The sequence below is a fragment of the Aedes albopictus genome, chromosome 1 (assembly GCF_035046485.1).
Source record: "Aedes albopictus strain Foshan chromosome 1, AalbF5, whole genome shotgun sequence".
In the NCBI taxonomy this organism is placed as follows: Eukaryota; Metazoa; Arthropoda; class Insecta; order Diptera; family Culicidae; genus Aedes; species Aedes albopictus.
The window spans coordinates 289,018,002-289,041,686 of NC_085136.1; the positions used below are offsets into that span (position 1 = coordinate 289,018,002).

General features: G+C 38.2%; 1 protein-coding gene across 16 annotated transcripts in view; it reads right to left on the reverse strand.

Moving 5' to 3' along the window:
* LOC109408324 (cubilin) overlaps positions 1–23,685 on the reverse strand; it is a 649,214-nt gene that overhangs the window by 276,361 nt on the left and 349,168 nt on the right. The gene's annotated exons all lie outside the window — the stretch shown is intronic.

Genomic DNA, 23,685 nt, shown 5'->3' on the forward strand with positions numbered 1-23,685 from the left:
TTCCTTCAGAGATTTTTACAGAACCTCCCCCAGAAACCTCTTTATGAATTGTTTTGAGATTTTTCCAACCCCTGGAGATTTCTCCAGCATTTTTCCTTCAGTATTTTTTTCATTTTCCAAGGATTGTCAAGGATTAAAGGAACAATTTCTTCAGAGATTGCTCCGTAAGTGACTTTCGACACCCCCCCTTGTTTTTTTTTGTATTAGAACCCAAATATTTTTGTACCCCCCCCCCTCCACCCATAAACCCTTACGTAATTAATTGACAGCCCTTAAGATCATTCAAGATTCTTGTAGCAATTTTTATCGGGATTACTGCCAAAACTCATCTTGGATTCTCCTTTATTGATTCCTATGAAAATTCCTCTTTGGGTTCATTCAGAAATTCCTCCATGGTTATCTCCAAAAAATTCTTCAAATATTCCTACAGAAAATTTTCCAGCAATTCTTTCACCGAATCCTTTGATTTTCGATTTTCCATTACCTTATAGAGACTCCCTCAGAAACTTCATATAGAACCCCCCTACTTTTAGAAACCCCCACAGAGATCTTCTCGGGAATTCATCCAGAGATTTTTTGTCGGAAATTTCTTCTAGATGGCACAGATAATTCCCAAAATATTGCTTCACAAATACCTCCACAGATTTTTCTGGATATTCATCCTGTGATTCCTGCATGAACTTTTCCATGGATTTTTACAACAATTCTTTCGGAGTTTCATGGATCCCTATCTTCAGGAATTATATAAAAGTTTTCTCGAAGAACTCTTCCAAAGGATTGTGCTGGAATTCGTCTAGAGAGTTCTCAACAAATTCCTCAAAGATTTCTGCAGAAATTCCTTCAGATATTTCATCATAAAGCCTTACAAAGTTTTTTACCTTATTGAAACTCTCTAGATAATTTATCCACAACATTTACAGAAACTTGGTTCAGAAATCTTCAAAAATTTCTTAAGTTATTGTCTCAAAACAACTTCAAGACAACTCTTCACATAATCCTCTGGAGATTCCCACAGAAATTTCTCAAAAATTTTCCACATAGGTTTCTGCAAAACATCCTTCATAGATTTCAATTTGGAATTCACCTAGCGATTCTTACTGAATTCCCAGCAAATAAAACTCAAGTTATTCCCCAAGAGATTTGAGCACCTGTAGAGACTCTTGCTTGAATTGTAGCAACAACTCATCCAGAAATTTCGGAGCATTTTCAAGAAGGTTATCCAGAAATATTGTCAGTTATTGCACAGATTTTTCCACGAATATATCCAGGAATTTTTCCAGGAATTCTTCCAGAGATTCTTACTGGCAATTTTCCAGGAATTTCTCCTGCAAATCCTTTAGGAACATCTCTGAGACTCTTTCAGGGACTCCAACAGAAAATTAATAATTCCGGAATTCCGGCAGAGTCAGCTTCTGTACATATAAATTGACGTAACATTCAGATCATGAAATATTTACACCAAATGTTATTCTTGTGTGTCCGAGCTTTCAGGAGTTTTACAGAAATTACATCGGAAATGCCTTCAGAAATTGTCTAGGGGATTCCTCCAGAGAATATTGTGGTAATTTCAACAAGAGTGCCTCCATAACTTCATCAAGATTACCCCCATAAAGTCCTAGAGATTTTCCCAGGAATTATTCTAAAGATTTTTTTGAGGAACACTTTCAGAGATTGCTTTAGATTTTTTTGAAAATAGAAAATTGAAATATTTCGTGGGGAATTCGCACACTACAATCTCTCCATAGCGAATTTCAGGATTTATTACAGAGCTTCCTCCTGGAATTCCTGCAGAGATCTTTTAAAAAAATCATCCTGAGATTTTTGTAGTAATTTTTCTAAAAATTCATTTGGGATTTTTTTTAAAGAATTCCTCCAAGAATTCCCCTAGACATTAATGCATACATAAATTTTATCAGACTTTTAAAGGGGCTTCCTCCAAAACTTCTTGTATGAGTTCACCAAAAGATTATGAAGACTGGTTCTGAAGAGCTTTTTTTGCAAAAATCTTCAAGATATTCCAGAAGTAATTCCGCAGTGTTTCTTCAAGAATTGCCATAGGAATCCCTCTACAGATAAATTGTGGGATTTTTTTTCAGAGATTTTTCCAGGAATTTCTTCGGTAGTTTTCTCAGAAACTCGTGTAAAGTATCAAATAAAAATCTGTGGGATTTTATCAAAATTTATCCAGGAATTTCATCAGTAAATCCATTTGGCTCTGACGAAAACATATTCCAAAAAGTTTTCTTCGGGATTTCCTTTGATGATTTATTTTGAAAATTCCTCCAAAGACTTTCTCAGGAATTGCTGCAGGGTTCTCTCCAAAGATTATAGCGATTCGGATTTTATCTGTTCATTAATTTCTTTAACCCTAGTAGGATGTTGGGGTCAATATGATCCAGACATGCACGTTGAACGTGCCTAAATCTTAACATCTTAGGAAGGTTAAAGATTTTCTCAGAAGATTATTAAGTGGTTCATTAAGGAGTACTTTCAATTTCTTTTTATTTCCTTCCAGGGATCTCCCGAGGAATTCTTCCAGAGGTTTCTCCATAAACACTCCATAAGTTTTTCGTACAAATCTCCAAAGAAATTCCTGCTGGGATGTCTCCAGAGGTACCTCTAGAGATTTGTATAGATATATCTTTAAGAGGTTATGCAGAGTACTAAAAAAACGATCTTCTAGTGATTCCTTGAGGAATACCATAGTGATTTCCATAAGGTATGGATTTCTGCAAAGATTTCTCCCGAAAATCTTACGGTGATTTCTGCAGAAACTCATCTAAAGATTTCTTGAGAAATTCCTGGGGAAGTTCAATCAAAGTGATTTCTGCAGGAATTTCATTAGTGATTCGTTTTGGAGTTCCATAAAAAACATCTTTACTTTTTCAGGAATTTCTCCAGGGCAGGGCTGCCCAACCTTTTTCGCATGTTTGAGACAATTTAAATCGGTACGTTTGCAAAACATGTCAAACATGGACTATTTTAGCTTCATATAAAAAGTTAGTGTTATTATTGTATCCAGTACAAGTAGGGTATTGTACCATTTGGGCAGGTGTACCTATTTTGGGCACTTGCCGCTATAATTAAGTCAATTCCAAACCGATTGATTTGAATTTTTGTACAGAGTTAGATACTGTACGTGCCTAACGCTATACAAAACTTCAAATCATTCGGTTTGGAATTGACTTAGTTATAGCGGCAAGTGCCCAAAATAGGTACACCTGCTCAAATGGTACAAGACCCTATATCGCCTCTATTTTTTCGCCGTATTTTGTACACATAAGGCACTTTTGCTGCGATACAACTTTTTTTTAACTACACTGCATAAAAGTACGTATATCACGGTCATAAATTTCATTATACGAGCAAATTGGTTGTCTGAATTGTGTTTGGCCCTTTTGATTTTCTATTGTGGGTACAAGTTGCTGAATGATGTAAATAACAATTGCAGGAAATTTGTGACGTAGTGTGTTCTAGTTGGAAGCGTGATGATCAAACATATATGCAATAAATTGATCTTAATAATTTCCTCTGAAAGCTACATTTGTGTCTTCAGAAGTTCATACGGGTACTTCATCAGTATTTATCTCGGAATTTTCTCCAGATATTCCTTCAAGTATTCCTCCATAAATTTCTTTAGAGGCTTTCTCAGGGATATCTCTGGCGATTATTTCAGGTGTGTCTCTATAAGTTCCTATAAAAAATTCTTCAGTAGAACTCCAGAAAAGTCGTCGGAAGTATCTTCGAGAAGTCATTCAATTATTTTTCTCAGAAATTCCTCCAAAGACTTTCAGGAATTTCTTCAACATTCCTCCAGCATTCCTCCAAAGATTTCTATAATGATCTTTTCAGGAGTACCTCTATTTTTAATTTTCCAGTGTTTCTCTGATGAATTTCTCCTAAGATTGCTTAATAATTCTCAAAAAAAAATCCTATGAATTATTTCAAAAATTCCTGCAAGGATGTGTTCAGAGTTTTTTTCAGATATTTGTAAAGAAAGAAGTTTCTCCAGAACTGAGATCTCCATCCGAGCAAAGTCTGATAGCAAATCGAATTTGATTTTGATGATTGCAAATTTTGATTAAACTCCGGTTGTCGTCAATAAAAAAAATGAGAGCAGAAAAATGTTCCTGTAATAGCAAAATGAAAACATATCCTACTATTGATTAACGCAAATCAATAACTGTTTTTGTTATCGTCGCAAGAAAAAAAATCGTTAAATGTAGAGTTTTTCGGTTGATATAAAATTATAAATATAATAACAACATTACACTAATGATATATATCTAGAGTTACTTTGCATAGTTCACTAAAAGATTTAAAACTAATCTAACACTGAGTATTCACCTTAATTAAAAATGCCAACAAATCAAAAAAAAAAAATAAAATAAAATTAAGGAAAAGATAAATTGATATCACAATGTGATATCAATTTGTTGCTGAATACAAAACATGTTTTCGATTTGCTGTAAATTTCTTGTTGGGTTTTGCATTTTGTTAGTCTATTGGATAAGGCTATGGATAGCCAATCCGCAGATGGCAGGTTTGATTCCCGTTCCGGTCGTGAAAATTTTCTTGACTCTATGGGCATAGTGTGTCATTGTACTTGCCTCACAATATACAAAGTCATTGATAGCTGTGAAAATGCTCAAGACACCAAGTTGAAGAGAGGCAGGCCAAGTTCCAGTGGGAACGTAGATCCACAAATAAGAAGAAGAAGAAGTTTAGAAAACCTAGATTTGCCCCAATGATTGCCGCATTGGAATCCCTCTAGAAGTATGTTCAGGATTTTTCTAGAGATGTCCCTAGATTTCCTTCGGTGATTTTGCAGAAACTCATGTTGAGAGTTCAGCAGAAATTCCTGTGGAAATTTCTCCAAATTGATTGAGGAGATTGATTGAGAGTTCTAACAAAACATCTTCGGAAAAGCCTTTAAAAAATCTTCGGGAATTCGTGCAGTGATTTTTTCTGGGAATTCCTCCAAAGACTCTTTCAGGAATTGCTGCAGGAATCCCTCTCAAGGATTCCATCTATTTCTCCACGATTTCATCTATTTATGATTTTCTTACAAGTTTAAAGATATTCTCAGATGATTAGCTTATGATTCCTTCAGAATGGCCTGTAATGATTTTCTATAATTTTCCAGAGATCTCCCGAGGAATTCATCCAGATATTTAAGAAATACTCCGAATGTTTTCAGTAGAAATCTTCTAAAATTTTTTTGAGGTATGTTGCAAGGCAGGCCCGTGCACAGAAAAGGCGACAATGGAGGGATTTTTCCTCGTTTTGGCAAAGGACGGAGGGGCGCCTAGTGTTTGGAACATTGGCAATGGGAGGGGTTTAACCCCCAAAACCCCTCCCTTGTGCACGGTCTTGTTGCAGTGATTCCCATTGGAATTCCATTAGAGATTACTTCAGGGGGTTTCTAGAGATTTCGTTAGGAATTCCTTCGGTGATTTTTACAGAAACTTATCCAAAGATCAACGAGTATTTCTCCAGGAATTTGATCAGTGATTTATTTTGGAGTTCTGCCATAAACATCTTCGGCCTTCAAATATTCATCCAGCGTTTTTTTTCGGGAGGACAATGATTCTGTATGGTATTTCTTTACATATTTCTTTGGAAATTCATCAACGTTTTCAAAAATGTTCCCACAGATTCATTTTGAGATTTGTATAGGAATTCCTCAGGTTCTCCGATTTTTTTTTTGTAAAAAAACATTTGAGACATTCTTTGAGAAATTCCGCAGTGGTTTTCCGAAGATTCCCATTGAAATCCTTCTGGAGATTACTTCAGGATTTTCCAGCGTTTTCTCCAGGAATTCCTTCGGTGATTTCTGTAGGGTTCAATGGTTTCTGCAAAAAAATATTCGGGATTTTCCTTAGTGATTTTTTCATGAACTCCTCTAGAGATTTCTCCAAGATTTTCAACAGAGATACATTGACCAATTCATACAGAGATTTCTTTTGGAATTTCCGGGAGTTCTAGCAGTAAATCTGAATCTTCGGGAGATTTTTTCAGAAATAATCCAGAAAATCTTCCAAAGATTTCTCCAGAAACACCAGAGATTCTTTCAAGAAGTACTTCAGCAAAGTTAATTTTGTGTATTCTCAGAATAACTAGAGCTTCCTTTATATGTATCGTTTAAAATGAGCTTCAATTTAGGTTAATCTCAAAGTGCAGCACAGAACTCAAACCCTTGATCTACCGAGAATCCCCACAGGATGACCATGACCACTTAATATAATGCAGCTGGCCGGTTCCGACCGCTAGATTGTCCCCCAAGCCTCACTGTACCGTGAAAGCCTACGGAAAGAGTACGCAAGGACACAGTTGCTTCGGTCGAGTGCAGTTGAATGGATGATGGAGGAAGAAGAAAGAGTCATCAACCACCACCACGGGCTTGGGAGAGGAGCAGGGTAGGATCAAAAGAAGTATTTCTCCGCAGTTTGTCTGCCTCTTTGCTTGAGTGGAGGAGAGCGATTTCCACGAATAGCGCTTGACTAAAAATGAATAAATAATACTGTGAATGCCTCGGTGTATTCCATTGCCGTGCGTTCATTTCCGGTTGGATTCTGTTGTTGTCATTCTGAATGGTGAAAAAGGTGGGTGGTGGCGAGGAGGCATTGATAATCCAAGCTCAAGGAAATAAACTGCTAGGGTTGTGGATGCAATTTAGGTATTTATAACTCAATCTACCCAATGAGCATAGAGCATACTAAAACAAAATGTTTTTAGAAGACACAGTCTGTTGATTGGTCTTCAAACTGAGAAGTGAGCTTTAAAAAAAATGCGTTCTAGTAGGATTCAAACCAACGACTCCGTATTCTCTAGACCGGCGCTTCAACCAGCTGAGCTACAGAGAAGATGGGAAATTTGCAGAATATAAAGCCAAACGCCATGCATATGTTCGACTCCCATCATAACGTTTTTTTTATAGCTTATTTCTCAACTTTTTAGTTGTCCACATACTATGTTTTATAATAAAAAGTTCTTCCGTAAGGTAAAAAATCATTAAATTATTTTCAATCAGTCCTAAAATACACGATCTACCCTAGCATAGAAACCCAGCATCTGAAAAGAACTCGCATTTTCCGTGGTGGTTGGTTGACGATGACGACGGTGGCGACATCGGCGACGACGGGACACGGTGTGGTGGCGATGATTCCAGATGGCAGCACTATCGGGACCACACGGCACAATGAGTTTCGAGAACAAATTATCGCTGGAAAACAGTGGCGACAGCCACACAATTCTCGTTGCATAAATATCATCATTGTGTTTATTCCGTTTTCCATTCTAAGAGGAAAACCGGTGCTCGAAGAACTACTAAATCCTGTTGTGGCTGCTGAGTGCAGTTTTTAATCTCGAAACTTTCCAAACGAAGGATTATTGTTAGTTATTTGTTTGTTAAGCTGGGGTTTAAATGTGTTAATTTAACCGAGAGCTTTGTATTTTATTCTGGCTTGATTGACGGTTTTATCGTTTCGATAGTTTTGCTGGTGCACGTCCAATCGATTACCAGAGGAAGGAATCGTAGTAAAACACTCTCGTTAACACTTTTGTCTTGGCATGGAACGACGAAACATGATAATCAAACGAGTTTACGCTCTGTTCCAGTTGCTTCGTATGGTTTACTGCCCAACGGAGACTAACTGCCTGCAAACTCACTTATTGTCCATTCCGGACACGGAGAACGGGATAGAGAGCGCCACTTGTTCTTCTGGGCTCTGTGTTCTGCATCTACTACTCGGTCCAGGGCTGGCCCGGCGATGGCGGCGGCGGTTCCTCCCATTCGTCCTTTCCCCATCATGTGCAATGGTGCATAAAATGGATTTATTCCGCTTGTGATAAGTGGATTACACAAGTTTACAAAATAAAACAAAAGTCGTGAACTTCTGTCAACGACCAAAATTTTTGAAGCACAATTTAGTGCTAATTTCGAAACCGACCTTCAAAAAATTTTAAGTAGAACAGTTTTTGAGTTTTAGCTCAATATCGAGTTTTGCAACTTTTCAAAATATGTAATTTACTAAAATTCAAATATATTGCGTTTTGTTTAACCAATTTTAAATCTTTTTCCATAAATTAAAAGCTGAATACAATACCATTCCAACATCTGAATACAGGTTTTGCATCAGATTGATGAAATTCAAGATATTGGCGAGTTTTAGGGATGATCTTCTTAAATTTTAGCAAAATTTCCAAAATTTTTTGAGGAAATGTATTTTTTTCAATAAGAAAAAACCAACTTAAAAAATGTTTCTCGACGTTTATTTGACATATCATATGTAGGCGAGTTACAGTAAAAATTTCAGCTCAATCGGAGCATTGACTACGGAGAATGAGATGTTTGAAGTGAGCGACTTTGCTTAAAAATAGAACAAAAATCGATTTCAAATCATCAACCTTGTATGGAAAGTCAAAAAAAATTCCGCTCTACTGTAATTTTTTTCCTTCGCGTTTTCGAACTCAGGGCATGATTCTACACCAAAAACGATCATCAGCTTACCGAGTTCAAAAATGCTGTAAACTAGTGTTATTTGTAACTGCCTTAGGGCGGCCATGCAGCCACAGCAGCAGCGCAGCGCAGTGGTCCAACAGCTAGTTGAAGTTGTTTTTGCTGTCGGCTGTCAACTCGGCGGAAAATTGATAGCCCCCTCGGCGCGTCTCCGCGAGTATCCCAGGACTCCAAATGTACGGACTAGTGGTATTCTTGGCGTGGCGACTGGAAGCATGCCTGATCGTGCTTGTTTGAACAACAGGAAGACACACATACAAACTTGGTGATATGAGAAAGCGAGAAGGCGTGACTTTCGCCGTATCCTGGTCAGGCGACTCCAAGGACTCATTTGTCGGAACAAACGAAATTAATTATTCTTCTGGTATACCTACCTAGTTGTTTCCAATTTCGCCTAACGACTATTATTCTTGTAGCTTACTTGCCGATGTGTGGTTCCTCGTTTGGGTTCTACTTGGATCCGGTGGAGTTCGAGAAGCTAAGCAATAATGGCTGAAGCCGATAATGGTTTGTCTTTTCTCATAACAGCCCATCCATCAATGGGAAGGTGTTTTATTGAATACGGACTGGGGAGCTTCAAAAGTGCTGGGATAGTATTAATTTCGGAAGCCGGGGTGAAGTATACAGGTTTGTCATAACTCATAAGATCTGAGAAACAAATAAAAGCTATTGCCGTCAATAAAAAGGACTAGTCGGCTTTAGGACATCCAGAGGCATCTACGTTACGATTGGGATGGGATCATTCGTTTGCAAAGAGTTACATTCACTTGATACTATCTCAGTTCAGAAGCATTCTATCAAAAAACTATGTATGGATGAATTAAACCTTGTAGTTTTACACTGAAAGTTCGCCCAATAGCATTAGGGTCGCACAGCTGTGAAGGCAACTCTCCACGCCGTGAATGTAAATTACATTCACGCCGTGGAGAGTTGCGTTTGTTGCTTTCTGTTGACACATAAATAACTGTACAATTGCGCTTGAAATGAGTGCCTCACTGATAATTCTCTCCGTTCAAGTCAGTCTTGTTAGTATTTTCTTGGCCGTGAGTACCGTTGTACGTGTATCACATGTCTGTCTGGGCTATTATTGACGCTACGCTAGTACATTGTTCTACAAAGTTTCAGGTAAAACACAAATGAAAAAATGCTCCATACATTAGTTTTTTTCTACGATGTTTCTGAAGCGAGGTATTCGCAAGTGAATGTAAATGATTGCAGACTACGTAGGGTAATTGTTCCCTTCGTTGTGGTAGTACCTAATGTTGCGGTAGTGGCAATTGAGCACTTTTTCGACTGAAATGTTACCAAAAGGCATTTTTAATAGATGTATTATGCTTAAATTATGAGATTGCACTATTTGTGTGCTTAAGATTTGCCCAAAACCCTATTTTAAAAAAATATTTTCCTTAAATTTTTTGCTGCTGTGTTCCTATTGTTGCGGTAGTGTTCCTAATGTTGCGGTATCCCATATGATTTCAATGGGATACCGCAACAATAGGAACCAAAATTAAATTTTACCTCCATAATAGGAACAGTGTGCCTAATGTTGTGGTTAGCGATTTATGATCGAAAACAGAGAGAAACGATAGTTTTTATATTTTTCCAAGCAAATTTGGATAGAAAACTGCCCACTAACGTTTTGCAACCCTTCATTAGATGGTACGATCATTGTTTTTAAAATGAATTTACCTTAATACCACAACGATGGGCACACTTACCCTACAGTAATTTTCCCAAAATAAGCCTCGAAGCGATTTTTTTCATTTATGCACACAGGAACCGAAATGTTTTAACCCATATCCGCCCAGCGTCCTATTTATAGGACAGATGCCCCGAACGCCCAGCGTCCTATAAATAGGACAGTCCTTTTGATGTGAATATCTCCAGAATTAGACAAAATTTTAGAATACTTTCTTCTGAGAAGATGTTCTCCACATCAATACCTAGCTCGTAGTGGACAATATAGTATGTGACTGGTTTACTAAGTGGCGAAAACGATGCTGCAAAGACTAAATATTGTCACGATCTATAAGCTCCATTTCCAATGCGAAAAAAAAGTTATTTCCTTGGAATCTTGACAATGGTTAATAATTTACAGTTCATTTCTTCGGCAGAGTTGTTAATCAATACATACAAAAGTCAATGTATGTATGATTGCATGTTTATTAGGCCTGTCCACCTTTTCAAAAATGTTATCTGATTCTCAAGTCCACCCCCATATTTTGATTGGCAACGTAAAAGAAGTAACTGGTCAAAATTTCAGCCAAATCCATTGAAATTAAGAGGTGCATCAAATCATGTTTGCGTTTTTCGACTGTTTTGAACTTTAAAAAATCATAACTACACTAGATCTTGTCAAAACTTAATTCTTTTGGCACAAATTGAATGATTTACTTGTTAGCTGCAACTGCTCCGAACAACGTGTGCCAATAAAATTGAAGGAAACATGTGTGATTATCACATTTGTAATCAGAAAAACCTTAAAAAGTTGATTTCTTGATAGATTTTGTTCTGAAACACCCTAATATACTTGATAAGTTGGATATTTTAAAACGGCATCATATTCTCTCATGTTTTGTGGTTATTTGCTTCTTTGACATCAATACTATAGGAATTGAGCAAAAATTCGGGAAAGTCAAAGACGTCCCAAAAACTAGCTTTTTGGAGGCAATCACGCTGTGGCGCGAAATTGTACTAAACGTAGTAGCTTTGCTTCCTTGTAGTTTGCCTTGAAAAATATGAAAAAAAATATAGATTTCTGCCGAGATTTGTTTCAGACAATCCTAGATTTTTTAGGTATTTGTGGCAGATTTTCTGATGGGATTCTTTAAAGAATTCAACCCGATTTTTTTAGGGATTTATTCAAAAATTCCTTCCGTGACATCTTCTATGATTCTTGCAGGAATGCCTGCTCAGCTTCCAGCCGGCATTCCTGTCATGATCCCATAGTGGTTGAAATCGCGAAAAACACGATCGTGGGCATTTTGAGTGTGATAATGTGAAAATAATATAATGTGATGTTCTGCAAAGTTGTTACCTATTTTAAGGAGCAACTTTTGATAACTTTTGATTTTTGATAAATTTACCCAAAAGTTAGATGAAAAATCTATTTTCTACAAAAGCAAAGAAAACTAAATGGTGTCTTCGGCAAAGTTATAGATAATATCATGCAGAAAAATATTGCCGAAGAGACTTTTGCTCTATCTTTTGGAATGAGCGATATATAATAAATTTAGTATAAAAACCCCTTAAAACCTTGAAAAGCCACTAAATGCTTTATATCTCTTTTGGATTAGGTTTTCGAGGCTTCCGATGTTCTGAAGACTTTTTCATTATGTTATTGTGCATCTTTTTTCTTAAGACAGTGTTGCCATATTTTCATTGTTTCTATGTGGTTTTTTAATTTTCCTATAAAAAATGACTGTTTTTAATAATGAGATATCTCGAAAAGTTGCAAAAAGTTGCAAAAAATTCAAAGCATGATGAAAAGTTGAATAAAATTGCTATCTTATACAGGTCAACTGATGAGTTGCTCTCTGTCTCTTCGATGCTTAAAATCTGTTTGAAAATTGTCACTTTCACACTTTTAAATGTTGAAATAAATACTTTTTCCATGTGATAATCTAAAAATTGTGCTATACAATGTTCAGCAAAGTTGTTGCATATTTTTAGAGCAAACTTTTGACAAAATTACTTTTTCAAAAAAATTGCCTTAAAGTTAGATAAAAAAATATTTTTCTTGGAAATCCGCAAATAAAAATGGCGTCTTCAGGAAAGTTGTTCTAAATGGTAAATGGAAAAACTTTGTCGAAGACACCATGACTCTATCTTCAAAAATGACCATTTTAGAGCTGATTTTATGAAAAAACCCCTTAAAAGTTTAGAAAAATATGAAAATTTCACTTAACTTTTTTATATTTGAATTTTTTGACATGGAATGTTTTAGGAACTATTTTGTATTCAATAAATGCACAATTTTGTCGAAGACACCAAGAAGTTATCTTGAATATTTCTCTTTATAACATGCGTTTTCAAAGAAAAAAAGCACATTTTTGAACCAAAATATTTTTTTATCTAACTTTAAGGCATTTTTTTTGAAAAAGTAATTTTGTCAAAAGTTTGCTCTAAAAATATGCAACAACTTTGCTGAACATTGTACATATAGCACAATTTTTAGATTATCACATGGAAAAAGTATTTATTTCAACATTTAAGGACAAGGTATTTGGAGTACATTGCTCAAAATTTCTAGAGCACCGTTTTTTAGAACCTTTGAACGGATTTGGATTAAAATGCATCACGCTGTTGACAACCACTGAACAATTAGCGTGATGCATTTTCATCCAAATCCATTCAACGGTACTAAAAAACGGTGCTCTAGAAATTTTGAGCTATGTACTCCAAATACCTTGTCCTTAAAAGTGTGAAAGTGACAATTTTCAAACAGATTTTAAGCATCGAAGAGACAGAGAGCAACTCATCAGTTGACCTGTATAAGATAGCAATTTTATTCAACTTTTCATCATGCTTTGAATTTTTTGCAACTTTCTGCAACTTTTCGAGATATCTCATTATTAAAAACAGTCATTTTTTATAGGAAAATTAAAAAATCACATAGAAACAATGAAAATATGGCAACACTGTCTTAAGAAAAAAGATGCACAATAACATAATGAAAAAGTCTTCAGAACATCGGAAGCCTCGAAAACCTAATCCAAAAGAGATATAAAGCATTTAGTGGCTTTTCAAGGTTTTAAGGGGTTTTTATACTAAATTTATTATATATCGCTCATTTAAAAAGATAGAGCAAAAGTCTCTTCGGCAATATTTTTCTGCATGATATTATCTATAACTTTGCCGAAGACACCATTTAGTTTTCTTTGCTTTTGTAGAAAATAGATTTTTCATCTAACTTTTGGGTAAATTTATCAAAAAACAAGAGTTATCAAAAGTTGCTCCTTAAAATATGTAACAACTTTGCAGAACATCACATTATATTATTTTCACATTATCACACTCAAAATGCCCACGATCGTGTTTTTGCGCTATTTCAACCACTGTGCCATGTAAGGATTTAATCAGGTATTCTTTACGGGATTTCTTCAGCAGTAGTTTGGGGTGATCTTGTGAACGGCTTCTTTTGATTCGATGGCGTTTGAAAAATAGTCGAATCATTATTTCAGCTTTTTGTAATTTCAGCCTTTTGTACAAAATTTTGAATTGCAAATGTTAGATCGAATAAAATTGAATTTTTTGGTGGTTTATCATTTTTTATGCCACAATATCTTTTGATGTAACTTTGATAGCGCCCAGAATAACACCTTAGAACCCACATATTGGCCGGGGCCCGTGGCGTAGTTGGTCACACGTTCGCTTCATATGCGGATGGTCATGGGTTTGATTCCCAGCCCCGGCACTTGCAATTTTTCGTCAGTTGCTTTTCCCCCGAGAGCAACTGACACTGACCCTCTTCTGAGCCCCTTGGCTCAAACGGACCCGGATACCTGGACATCGGCGAACTGCTACTCATAATGGACCCCCAATCGGACTGGAAAGGAACAACGGCCATCCATCGGCTCATCATTCTACTAGGTATAAAGTAGAAAAAGTGAAAGCAGCAGAAAGGCAACCAGTTTGATAAAGTAGAATAGAATCTAGGCACTGTACAAAATGTAAGTGCAGCTGTCAATTGAAATCGCTCACGTAGTGCCCCAGTGGACAATAGAGCTGTAAATTAGGTTAAGTGATTAAGAATAAAAAAAACCCACATATTGTTCACGAATACAAAAATCATGGAGCAGTACAAACATAAGCGGAGAAGCCGTGTAGAGCATATCTGGTCGAAATTTTATATCGAAACATGGAATGATGATGAACCTGGGTATTAGCGTGGTTCAAAAAATCGTTTTTGCTCCACACCGCTTATTCGATTCCTATCCAGATTATATGCCTTCTCCCTAAATTTGAGCTCATTTGGTTGAAAATTGAGAGTGCACAAGCCCTTCAAAGTTTGTATGGGAATTACTATGGGAAAACGATATTTTTTATTCAATCCACCGTAGCATTTCCCCAAGTGCCCAAGTGGGTTAGTCAACCCTTGGTAATCCTAGGCTACTCTATCAGCTACAACTTTGCTGAAGACCGCATTCAAATCGAACGCCTCATTAATTAGTTATCGATTTTTATCCAGAATCGTAATCTTTACTCATGATAATTAAACTATTCGGTGGGCATCACTGCATTTTGCAGTGAAACATAGTAGCCATGATTTCAGTGTGCTGTCTTTGGTGCCATATGCAGCAATGTTGCCTGCTGGGAGGCTGGAGGATCACTGTTAAAGTTTGCCCAGTTGGATACAAATCGATAACTAATTAATGAGGCGTCCGATTTGTATGCGGTTTTCGGCAAAGTTGTAGCTGATAGAATAGCCTAGGATTACCAAGGGTCGACTAACCCACTAGGGCACTTGGGGAAAAGCTACGGTGGATTGAATGAAAAACATCGTTTTCCCGTAGTAATTCCCATACAAACTTTGAAGGGCTTGTGCAGTCTCAATTTTCAACCAAATGAGCTCAAATTTTGGGAGAAGGCATATAATCTGGTGAGGAATCGAATAAGCGGTGTGGAGCAAAAACGATTTTTTGAACCACGCTACTGGGTATGCTAGCGCAATACCTGTAAGTACGAGACACTGAAGACGACTTTACAGTTGATGTAGAAATACGTAACTGTCAAAGGATGCAGATTCTTAGTGGAATTAAAAGAAACACATGCATTTACATTTGAAACATGCCATTTTTCTTAAAATTTAACGTATGGTGAGTATTCAATTTGATTACCGTAAACCGGGGTCAAATTGATCTTCAGATCGATACTGATCAGACGTTTTTCGTTAGATAAATCATATTTGAAACAGTTTCCTTACTAATATCGTTCAGTATATGATTCCAATAATATATTATCTGAACGGAAACTAGTTAAATCATTCTTTATCTTACGGCAAAACGTCTGACCCGGAGATCAATTTGACCCCAGTTTACGGTACCCTTAAATTCAATATTCTAAGAGAAAATTGAACATTAGTATTGGATGTCTGAAACCAATCTGATGTTGATCGATTCTCGCTGATTTTTGTTTAACATTATTTCTGAATTACAGCTTAACATTATTTCACCACAGCTTGTAATTAGGCATTGTTCAAACAAAAGTGGAGAAGTTATTCAGCAATCTTTTTTGCAAGCGCGATACAGGCTTTAAAGTAGGAAGTAATCTGTGTTATATCAGCCTTATATTAAACTTGTGTTCAGTTATAATAACCTGCTGCGAAAACAAAAACAAATTGAAGTGCGAGGTGCAATTATAGTCCAATCATGTTTATTTTTTCGCATCTAAACGCCTTCTAAAAATTTGGGATTTGAACTCGTGATCTCCCAATCACCCGTCGCATGCTTTACCGACTACGCCATCCTGGAATTGATAAGTTGTTCGCTGAGATCTTCTCGAAGCTGTGAAAGATCAATATTCAGATTTATGAAAGGTTGTAAATATTTATTAATTTTTTTTGAAGATGGCTACAACTTTGAAATTGCTACGAAAATTAGCAAATGTTTAGAATATGTATTTTACATTGGTGTGCAACAAACATCAATACATGTTTAATAATGAGGAACGTTCCAGTACTGCTCTATTATAATCACTTTGATCTATTGTTCAATCGAAAAGTGATAATCGAACAAATAAATCATAAATCCGTTTATACAGCTTACTGTTAAAGCATTATTGAGCGTTCCCACAATAGCTGAAGTATTAAAGATCAAAAGATCAATTTAGGTAGACCACAATAATAAGCTTTCAGAAACTGTGGAACTTAAGCTTTTAAACGCGCAGAAAAAAGTCCTTCTTCAGCTTATATTGAAGCTAGTAAGGGCAAATCGAACAAACAAAAATTGCTGACGTTTGTTAAGCATATAATTAAATTGCTGTTCACATACGTGCCAAATGTTGCATTTTGGTTTATTTACAATGAGAATAGCATCATTTCAGCTTATTATTTAGCATTTGGTTTTGTTCAGCTTCGAATGTTATAAACCAGCAATAGTTCGACATGCATGCTTATTTATGACTTTGAATTGTTCCTTGGGTAGGAGGGTTTTGAAGGGGTTTCTGGGGGATTGATGTGGAATTTAGAGAGATTTCAAGGCGATTTTGGGTTTCAGATGATACCAGAGATATATCCCCTGAAACTCCCTGAAACCAACTATAACACACAAGAAACACTCATGAAACCCCTTGTAACACCCTCAAAACGCCACTGGATTCCTCTGAAACTCCCGGTAACGCCTCTGAAACCACTCGAAGATCCTTGAACGCCCCTTAAAGCCCACAAAATCCACCGGAACATCTCTGAAATACCACTGAACGCCCTTGAAACTCTCAGGAACCCTACGGCACACCCTGGAACACCCTTGGAACTCCCTGAAGCAGGGATGCCTTTTGATTTTTTTTTTTGAAAAATCTGCATCACCCCTCCCAAAAACTGTATACCATACAAAATTTGAGTGAAAAATCTGCATCCCTTATAAAAATAAAATTGCTCAAAAATCTGTATTTTATATAAAATGAAATCAGTACGGATGCTCAAAAATCTGTATAATACAGATAAATCTGTATATATGGCATCCCTGCCCTGAAGCTCCATGGAACACCTCTGGAAAGCTTCAAAAAACCCCTGAAAGGCCATGGAACGCCCTTGAAACCCTTTGAAACGCCCATGAAACTCCTTGGAATGCCGCTGAAAACTCTTGAAGACCCCTGGCACGTTCCTGAAAGCTTCTGGAATACCTCTGGGACCCTTTAAGATCTCCTGATGGCCCTCTGGGACTACACTGAAATCGCATTACCCGCTAAAACCCCCTGAGATTCATGCCCCCCCCCCCCCCCCCCCCTCGAACGCGAACAGATACAATTCTCGCGGTATCGTTGCAGAATACCGGGCTCCAGACTGCAGAGCAGTATTCTAGAGTGGACGCACTACAGCAGAGTGTAGGGAGATTTTAATAATGGATGTCGGAAAAATTCTTCCATACTCAGAAGATAAATTCTGGAGCTCTGGAAGTTTTGTCTACCGTATACGATACATGCTAGTGGTATGTCAGCTGGGAGACCTGTATGAAGCCTGGATCTTTGATATGGTTCACTCGCTCTATAGTGAAGCCAAGTACGCTATAGTCGAAGGGAATCGGTTTCTTTTGTCGAGAAAACGTGATGCCGTAGCATTTCGAAGAATTGACAGTCATTAGGTTTAACGAGTACCAGTTGGTGAAAAGTTCAATCTGCTGCTGAAGAAATTGACAACGGAATTGAATTGATCCAGCAGCGTTGCTGTACTGAAGCTGTCTAAAAGATTCATCACAGTAGCATGGACTGACGAGCGTTCGGGGTTGTGATAGAGAAAACCACCATGCGAGGGCTTCCGTAGCTTTACGAAACCGCGAAGCTCCGGGAAAAATGGCGGTGCTCGCGAACATCAGGTAACGTGGCACTGGGACACGCGGCACTCTTCCGTCAGGATTCCGTCCTACTTCTACAGTCTCGATTTGTCGTGATCTGAAACAGCGCCTGGCTGGGAGGCTTTCGGGTCTTCTACCCGGACTACACCAGGAAAACCAAGGGGTCCTGGGTATTTCAATTGGTCTGTTTCTTCCACAATCTATCACACAACACTTGCTCTTTTGAACTTCTTCTAACTTCGGCTGGTTCCTTTGAACTTAATTCGATAGACATTTTTAGCTTGCGATTAGGTTTCGTATCACGCCTATCTCTTTCGGATTTTGGGTTTCCAATCATATGGAGCTATGGAATCAGAACCCCTCTGACCACGAATACCCGCTAATATACAATTCACCCCCTCATAGCCGCCTTATCTTTAGCCTTGGATGCCTGGTGACTAGCGGTACCATATGGTGTGGCTGCTAGCTGTTCGGTGGCCGATGGATGGTATTATGTGATGCTCTGCGGTTGATCAAACATCTTCTTGGTATTCTTCCATCAACATTGAGGGTTCATTAAAGAAAGTTGATATTTCGCCTAGGTAAAGCTGCTGGAAGACCGGCAGTTTTTTTCTCTTAGTAGTGTGGCCAGAAAAAAAACGTCCCGTAAACCCTTGGCGAGACCTCAACTGCGCTCCTGACCTGTACCGAGTTTAGGCAGCCAACTGGGTAAAAGTAGGTTTAGATCAACACTACTGATTATCCTAGGTCCGGCTCTGACCCAGTCCCCATAAGGAGCTATAATCTCCGGCGACCACCGTGCTTGAATAGATAACCACCAAGATCAATGGCGACCATGTTATTGGCAGATAGGGATTGCGGACCCAACAGCAATATATACGCCCAGCCAAAAAGGGAATGTAATTGGAGAGGTAGAGTGGTGAACTTCTTAGCGAAAACGTTTCTATGAGAGGTAAGGACAGATGATCGTCAGCCGAAAAAGCGGCGCTAACGCTGACCTCACACGGGCGCTGTAACCGGTAAGAGCGGACGGGTTTCCAAAAACAGAATGAGCTTATTATTGGTTATATCAGCGTAAGCGTTCTGTAATATAGCGGGAAGAGTAACATCAGTAAGGAACATGAGCAAGGTCTGCTGAAACGCAAGCCGGTCACTTTGGCTCAAAAATGTATGACTAATTGGTCAACGCACGAAAGGAGGAGAGATCAACCCAGACGAACCAGCTACTTCTTCGACGGAAATTCTACAGTGATGCACGAGACTGTGCAGCTCTCTAGAGCTGTGGGCGAAAGTGGAAACTAGTATATGCCTCGAGACCGAGACGGCCTGCTGATAGCAAGAGGTGCTTCGAAGACGATGGTGGAACGTCTAAGGAGAAAATAAAGGCTACGCGAGTTGCCAGGTACCAAAGCCAGTTGTTAAAAGTGCGCTAGGGTAAAATAAGCGCCGAGAGGTTGACCATTTTTAGAGGCTCAGAACCGAGCTCGACCAGAGAAAAATCGCTGGATCATTATAGGGAAGAAGAATTCTTGTGAGAGTGTAGGCCTCGACTGTACCTCATCGAAAGGGAGTGAAACTCGGCATCAAAATACCTGATTTGCACGGTGTACAGAGGCTATGTCTAAAATGGTTCTCGAGAGTCATCCGACCGGTACAAGACGACGTGGAGCGCAGCGAGCTAGGTGGGTCGACCAAGTGGAGGACGATCTGCGGACCCTACGCAGAGTGCGGAACTGGAGACAAACAGCCATGGACCGAGTGGAATGGAGGCGGCTACTATGTACAGCAGAGGCCACCCCGGCCTTAGCCTGACCGGTAAGGTAAGTACAGAGGCTATGTGACGGGGTGGGGCTACAGTTAATCCTAAACCAATGCGAGGTCGCACAACAGTTGCTGTGGCAGTTACTCGTGGACTGAGTGTACCGCAACCTACCCATAGGGAGAATCTGTACAGTTGATCGTTTTTTTCAATGGAGTGTACTACTGCAGCTACAAAGCCTTCAAGATGACCGATAGACCTGTACTCATCCATTCGCTATTTAGCGCACAGGTGGGATTAATTTCCGTGGTTATCGGTGGAGATGCCTGGGCGGTTGGTAATCGAACAAGGTCAGACTGAATGTAGATGTCGCGTACGTATGTAGGTGGCAAAAATATCCACAGAAGGAACGGTGAAGAGTGCAGAGTCCATTATCGATGTGACATTTTGAAGTACACTCTTAACCCTAACTCAGACTGGAAGGTCGACAATGGGTACATGCACAGTGACCTTTTGGCGATTCGGTAAGAGTTGAAAACGGAATAAGACGGCCACAGTCAGGGGTCATCAATAGCCACCGCAGATGGCTGACTTCACGCTTGCACAAGCCGGCATTTTTTAAGCGATTTCTCATGGAGGGTAACTGCTACGACATGTCGGTCGCGCATGCGAAGCCGCTATGTCTAGACGATCACTACACACTAGGAATGGCAACCGACCAGTGGGGCTCGGGAATCGCAGGACTTCGTGCATCCTGCCTAGCTAGGAGAAGGATTCAAAGAGCACTCTACAAGGCAGCACACGGACCACTGACTGGGGTGATGTCTACAGCATAGTCACAGCCAGAACTAAGGGCGCGAGTACCCTTGGAGTGCTTCTCCAAGATGCTACAGAAGATCTTGGAAACGTTGCTCTCGTCACCTATGGCTGAACCAGCCAAAATCAAGTTACCCTAGTGACAAATGAGGTACTTATAGCACTGGCGAAGTCACTCAAGGTAAATAAGGAACTGGGTCCAGATGGTATTTCACCAGGTTAGTGAGCTGAGATAACCGAGCTAGCGACCAAAATGACGTGAAAAACACGTGAGATCAAAATGACGTGGAAGATACGTTCATCAGTGTGAGCTGGACTGCTATTGATAGCGCTATACATCACCTAGGAGACCCGGATAGCCTACGCCGGATACTAGAGAGCTACTTCCAGAGCTGGGTGGTCCTCCACGACACCGAGTAAGAGGAGAGTAGCTACCGCATATTGGGGTCACACTGCCATCGGGCGTGAAGCTGGTTGGCTGTGTCGACGACATCACCCACGTGGTCGCGGTATACGCCGAGTCGATAGAGGAGGTGGACAGCGGCATATTCGATCGCTATTATGGAGGATAGGCAGTCAAGGCAGTGACACCCGCACACTACAAATTGGAGGTGGTAGTGGTGAACAAACGCAAGTCGAAGTAACAGGAGGTAGTGGTTACCACAGGCGGGTTCACGAACAACTCCAAGCGCTCACCAATAGTCACGAGCAAACGTAAGCTGTTTGCGATAGTAGCGATGTCCGTTGTACAATACGGAGACGCTGTGTGGTCGACAGCGCTTGCGGACAGTGCTTGCCAAACAGAGCCAAAAGACTTGATATACGTGCTAGCGTGTATGATGTCCATAGCGCTAGACGTAGCAGAAGATGATATGAGTGCTTTGAACTTCAGCAGTGAACCAGTTAGAAGTCTACTACTTCGTATGCGGTAACGAACAAGCTCGTTACGAACGTTAAATGAAGATCTAGGATATCAAAATGTTTGGAGAATCTGAAGGAACGTCGCCCAAGACCGACGAAAATAATGCTCTGCTATACGCTTGGCGGTGGAGTAAGTTTACTGTATAGCCATCAAGGTAACAAGGTAAGACAGATTTTTCAAAGATTAATTAAGATATTACGGTTGAATGAAAGGCTATTAAAAGGTGAAGGCGAGATATTTAGGGACTTTTTAATATACACAGATAAGTGTTTAGTAAAGTTGTGATGTATTGATGAGCTTCAAGAGTTTAACGTGGCTTAAGCAACACCATTCTGCAAGAAATTATGAAATTTAACATGAAAGCTGGGTCACATAAATATTGCATATAAATCTCTTAAGTCACTTCAGAAGGATGTAAGTTCAAATACAGATTGCCATTCACAAGTGTGCGACGATCTTTCCCATGACACCGTCAAACGCCAGGCAAGTCATATTTTATTCCCCAACAGTTATTAGTTACATCTTGCAGCGCAGAGCTTGTTTTCGCCGGCCGGCCGTTGATTTATTGGGAAATCCTAATCGCCCGCCTCCCCAAATCTCAAATCCTAACGAAGAAACAACGATGACGTCTGCTGGTGGAATGTGCTTAAACCATCCACACCACCACGAAGGCGGAGGGCATGGATTCCTACCGTTTGCTTCCCGAGGGATATTAGGCAGCAGGAAGGCTTCTTTTGTGGCAATCGGCGACGACGGCACGGGATTGGATTTGTTGCCCAAGTGCTGTCTACTTGGTCTGTTCCTGGCACGTACATACATACCTACCCCGATTGTGGTCTGCTTGTCGGTCGTCCCCGAAATTGTGGCTGGCAAGAACAGATGTTTTCGGTGTAAGTTACTGTTTGATTTGTGGGTTTATTGGGTGTGACGGAGGATAATTGCCTGGTTTGGTTGTATCATTTGACGAAGGGGACTTTATTAGATGGATAACTGTTGGTTTGATTGCTCAGTGGAAAACAGTTTTCAAGGGATCATTAGGAACGGTAGAATTTTCAGGAAACCATAATTATATTTCAATTGGAAAACAATCAATATGTAATATCAATATCAATATCAATATCAATATCAATATCAATATCAATATTAATATCAATATCAATATCAATATCAATATCAATATCAATATCAATATCAATATCAATATCAATATCAATATCAATATCAATATCAATATTAATATTAATATCAATATCAATATTAATATCAATATCAATATCAATATCAATATCAATATCAATATCAATATCAATATCAATATCAATATCAATATCAATATCAATATCAATATCAATATCAATATCAATATCAATATCAATATCAATATCAATATCAATATCAATATCAATATCAATATCAATATCAATATCAATATCAATATCAATATCAATATCAATATCAATATCAATATCAATATCAATATCAATATCAATATCAATATCAATATCAATATCAATATCAATATCAATATCAATATCAATATCAATATCAATATCAATATCAATATCAATATCAATATCAATATCAATATCAATATCAATATCAATATCAATATCAATATCAATATCAATATCAATATCAATATCAATATCAATATCAATATCAATATCAATATCAATATCAATATCAATATCAATATCAATATCAATATCAATATCAATATCAATATCAATATCAATATCAATATCAATATCAATATCAATATCAATATCAATATCAATATCAATATCAATATCAATATCAATATCAATATCAATATCAATATCAATATCAATATCAATATCAATATCAATATCAATATCAATATCAATATCAATATCAATATCAATATCAATATCAATATCAATATCAATATCAATATCAATATCAATATCAATATCAACATTAATAAAAAAAAATCATGTTTGGAATTGTTTAAAAATTAGATCTGATATTGATATTTCTGTTCATAATGACAGCGATGTTGAGTTTTATCAATGATATAATGAATTCATTGATAATCGTTTGCCTTATCAAAGTTGGTTAATTCAAGTGAGACTATCCCAATCCCACACCAATCGGGATCATTGCGTTCTTTCTTTCCATGAAAAGTGCCCATCGA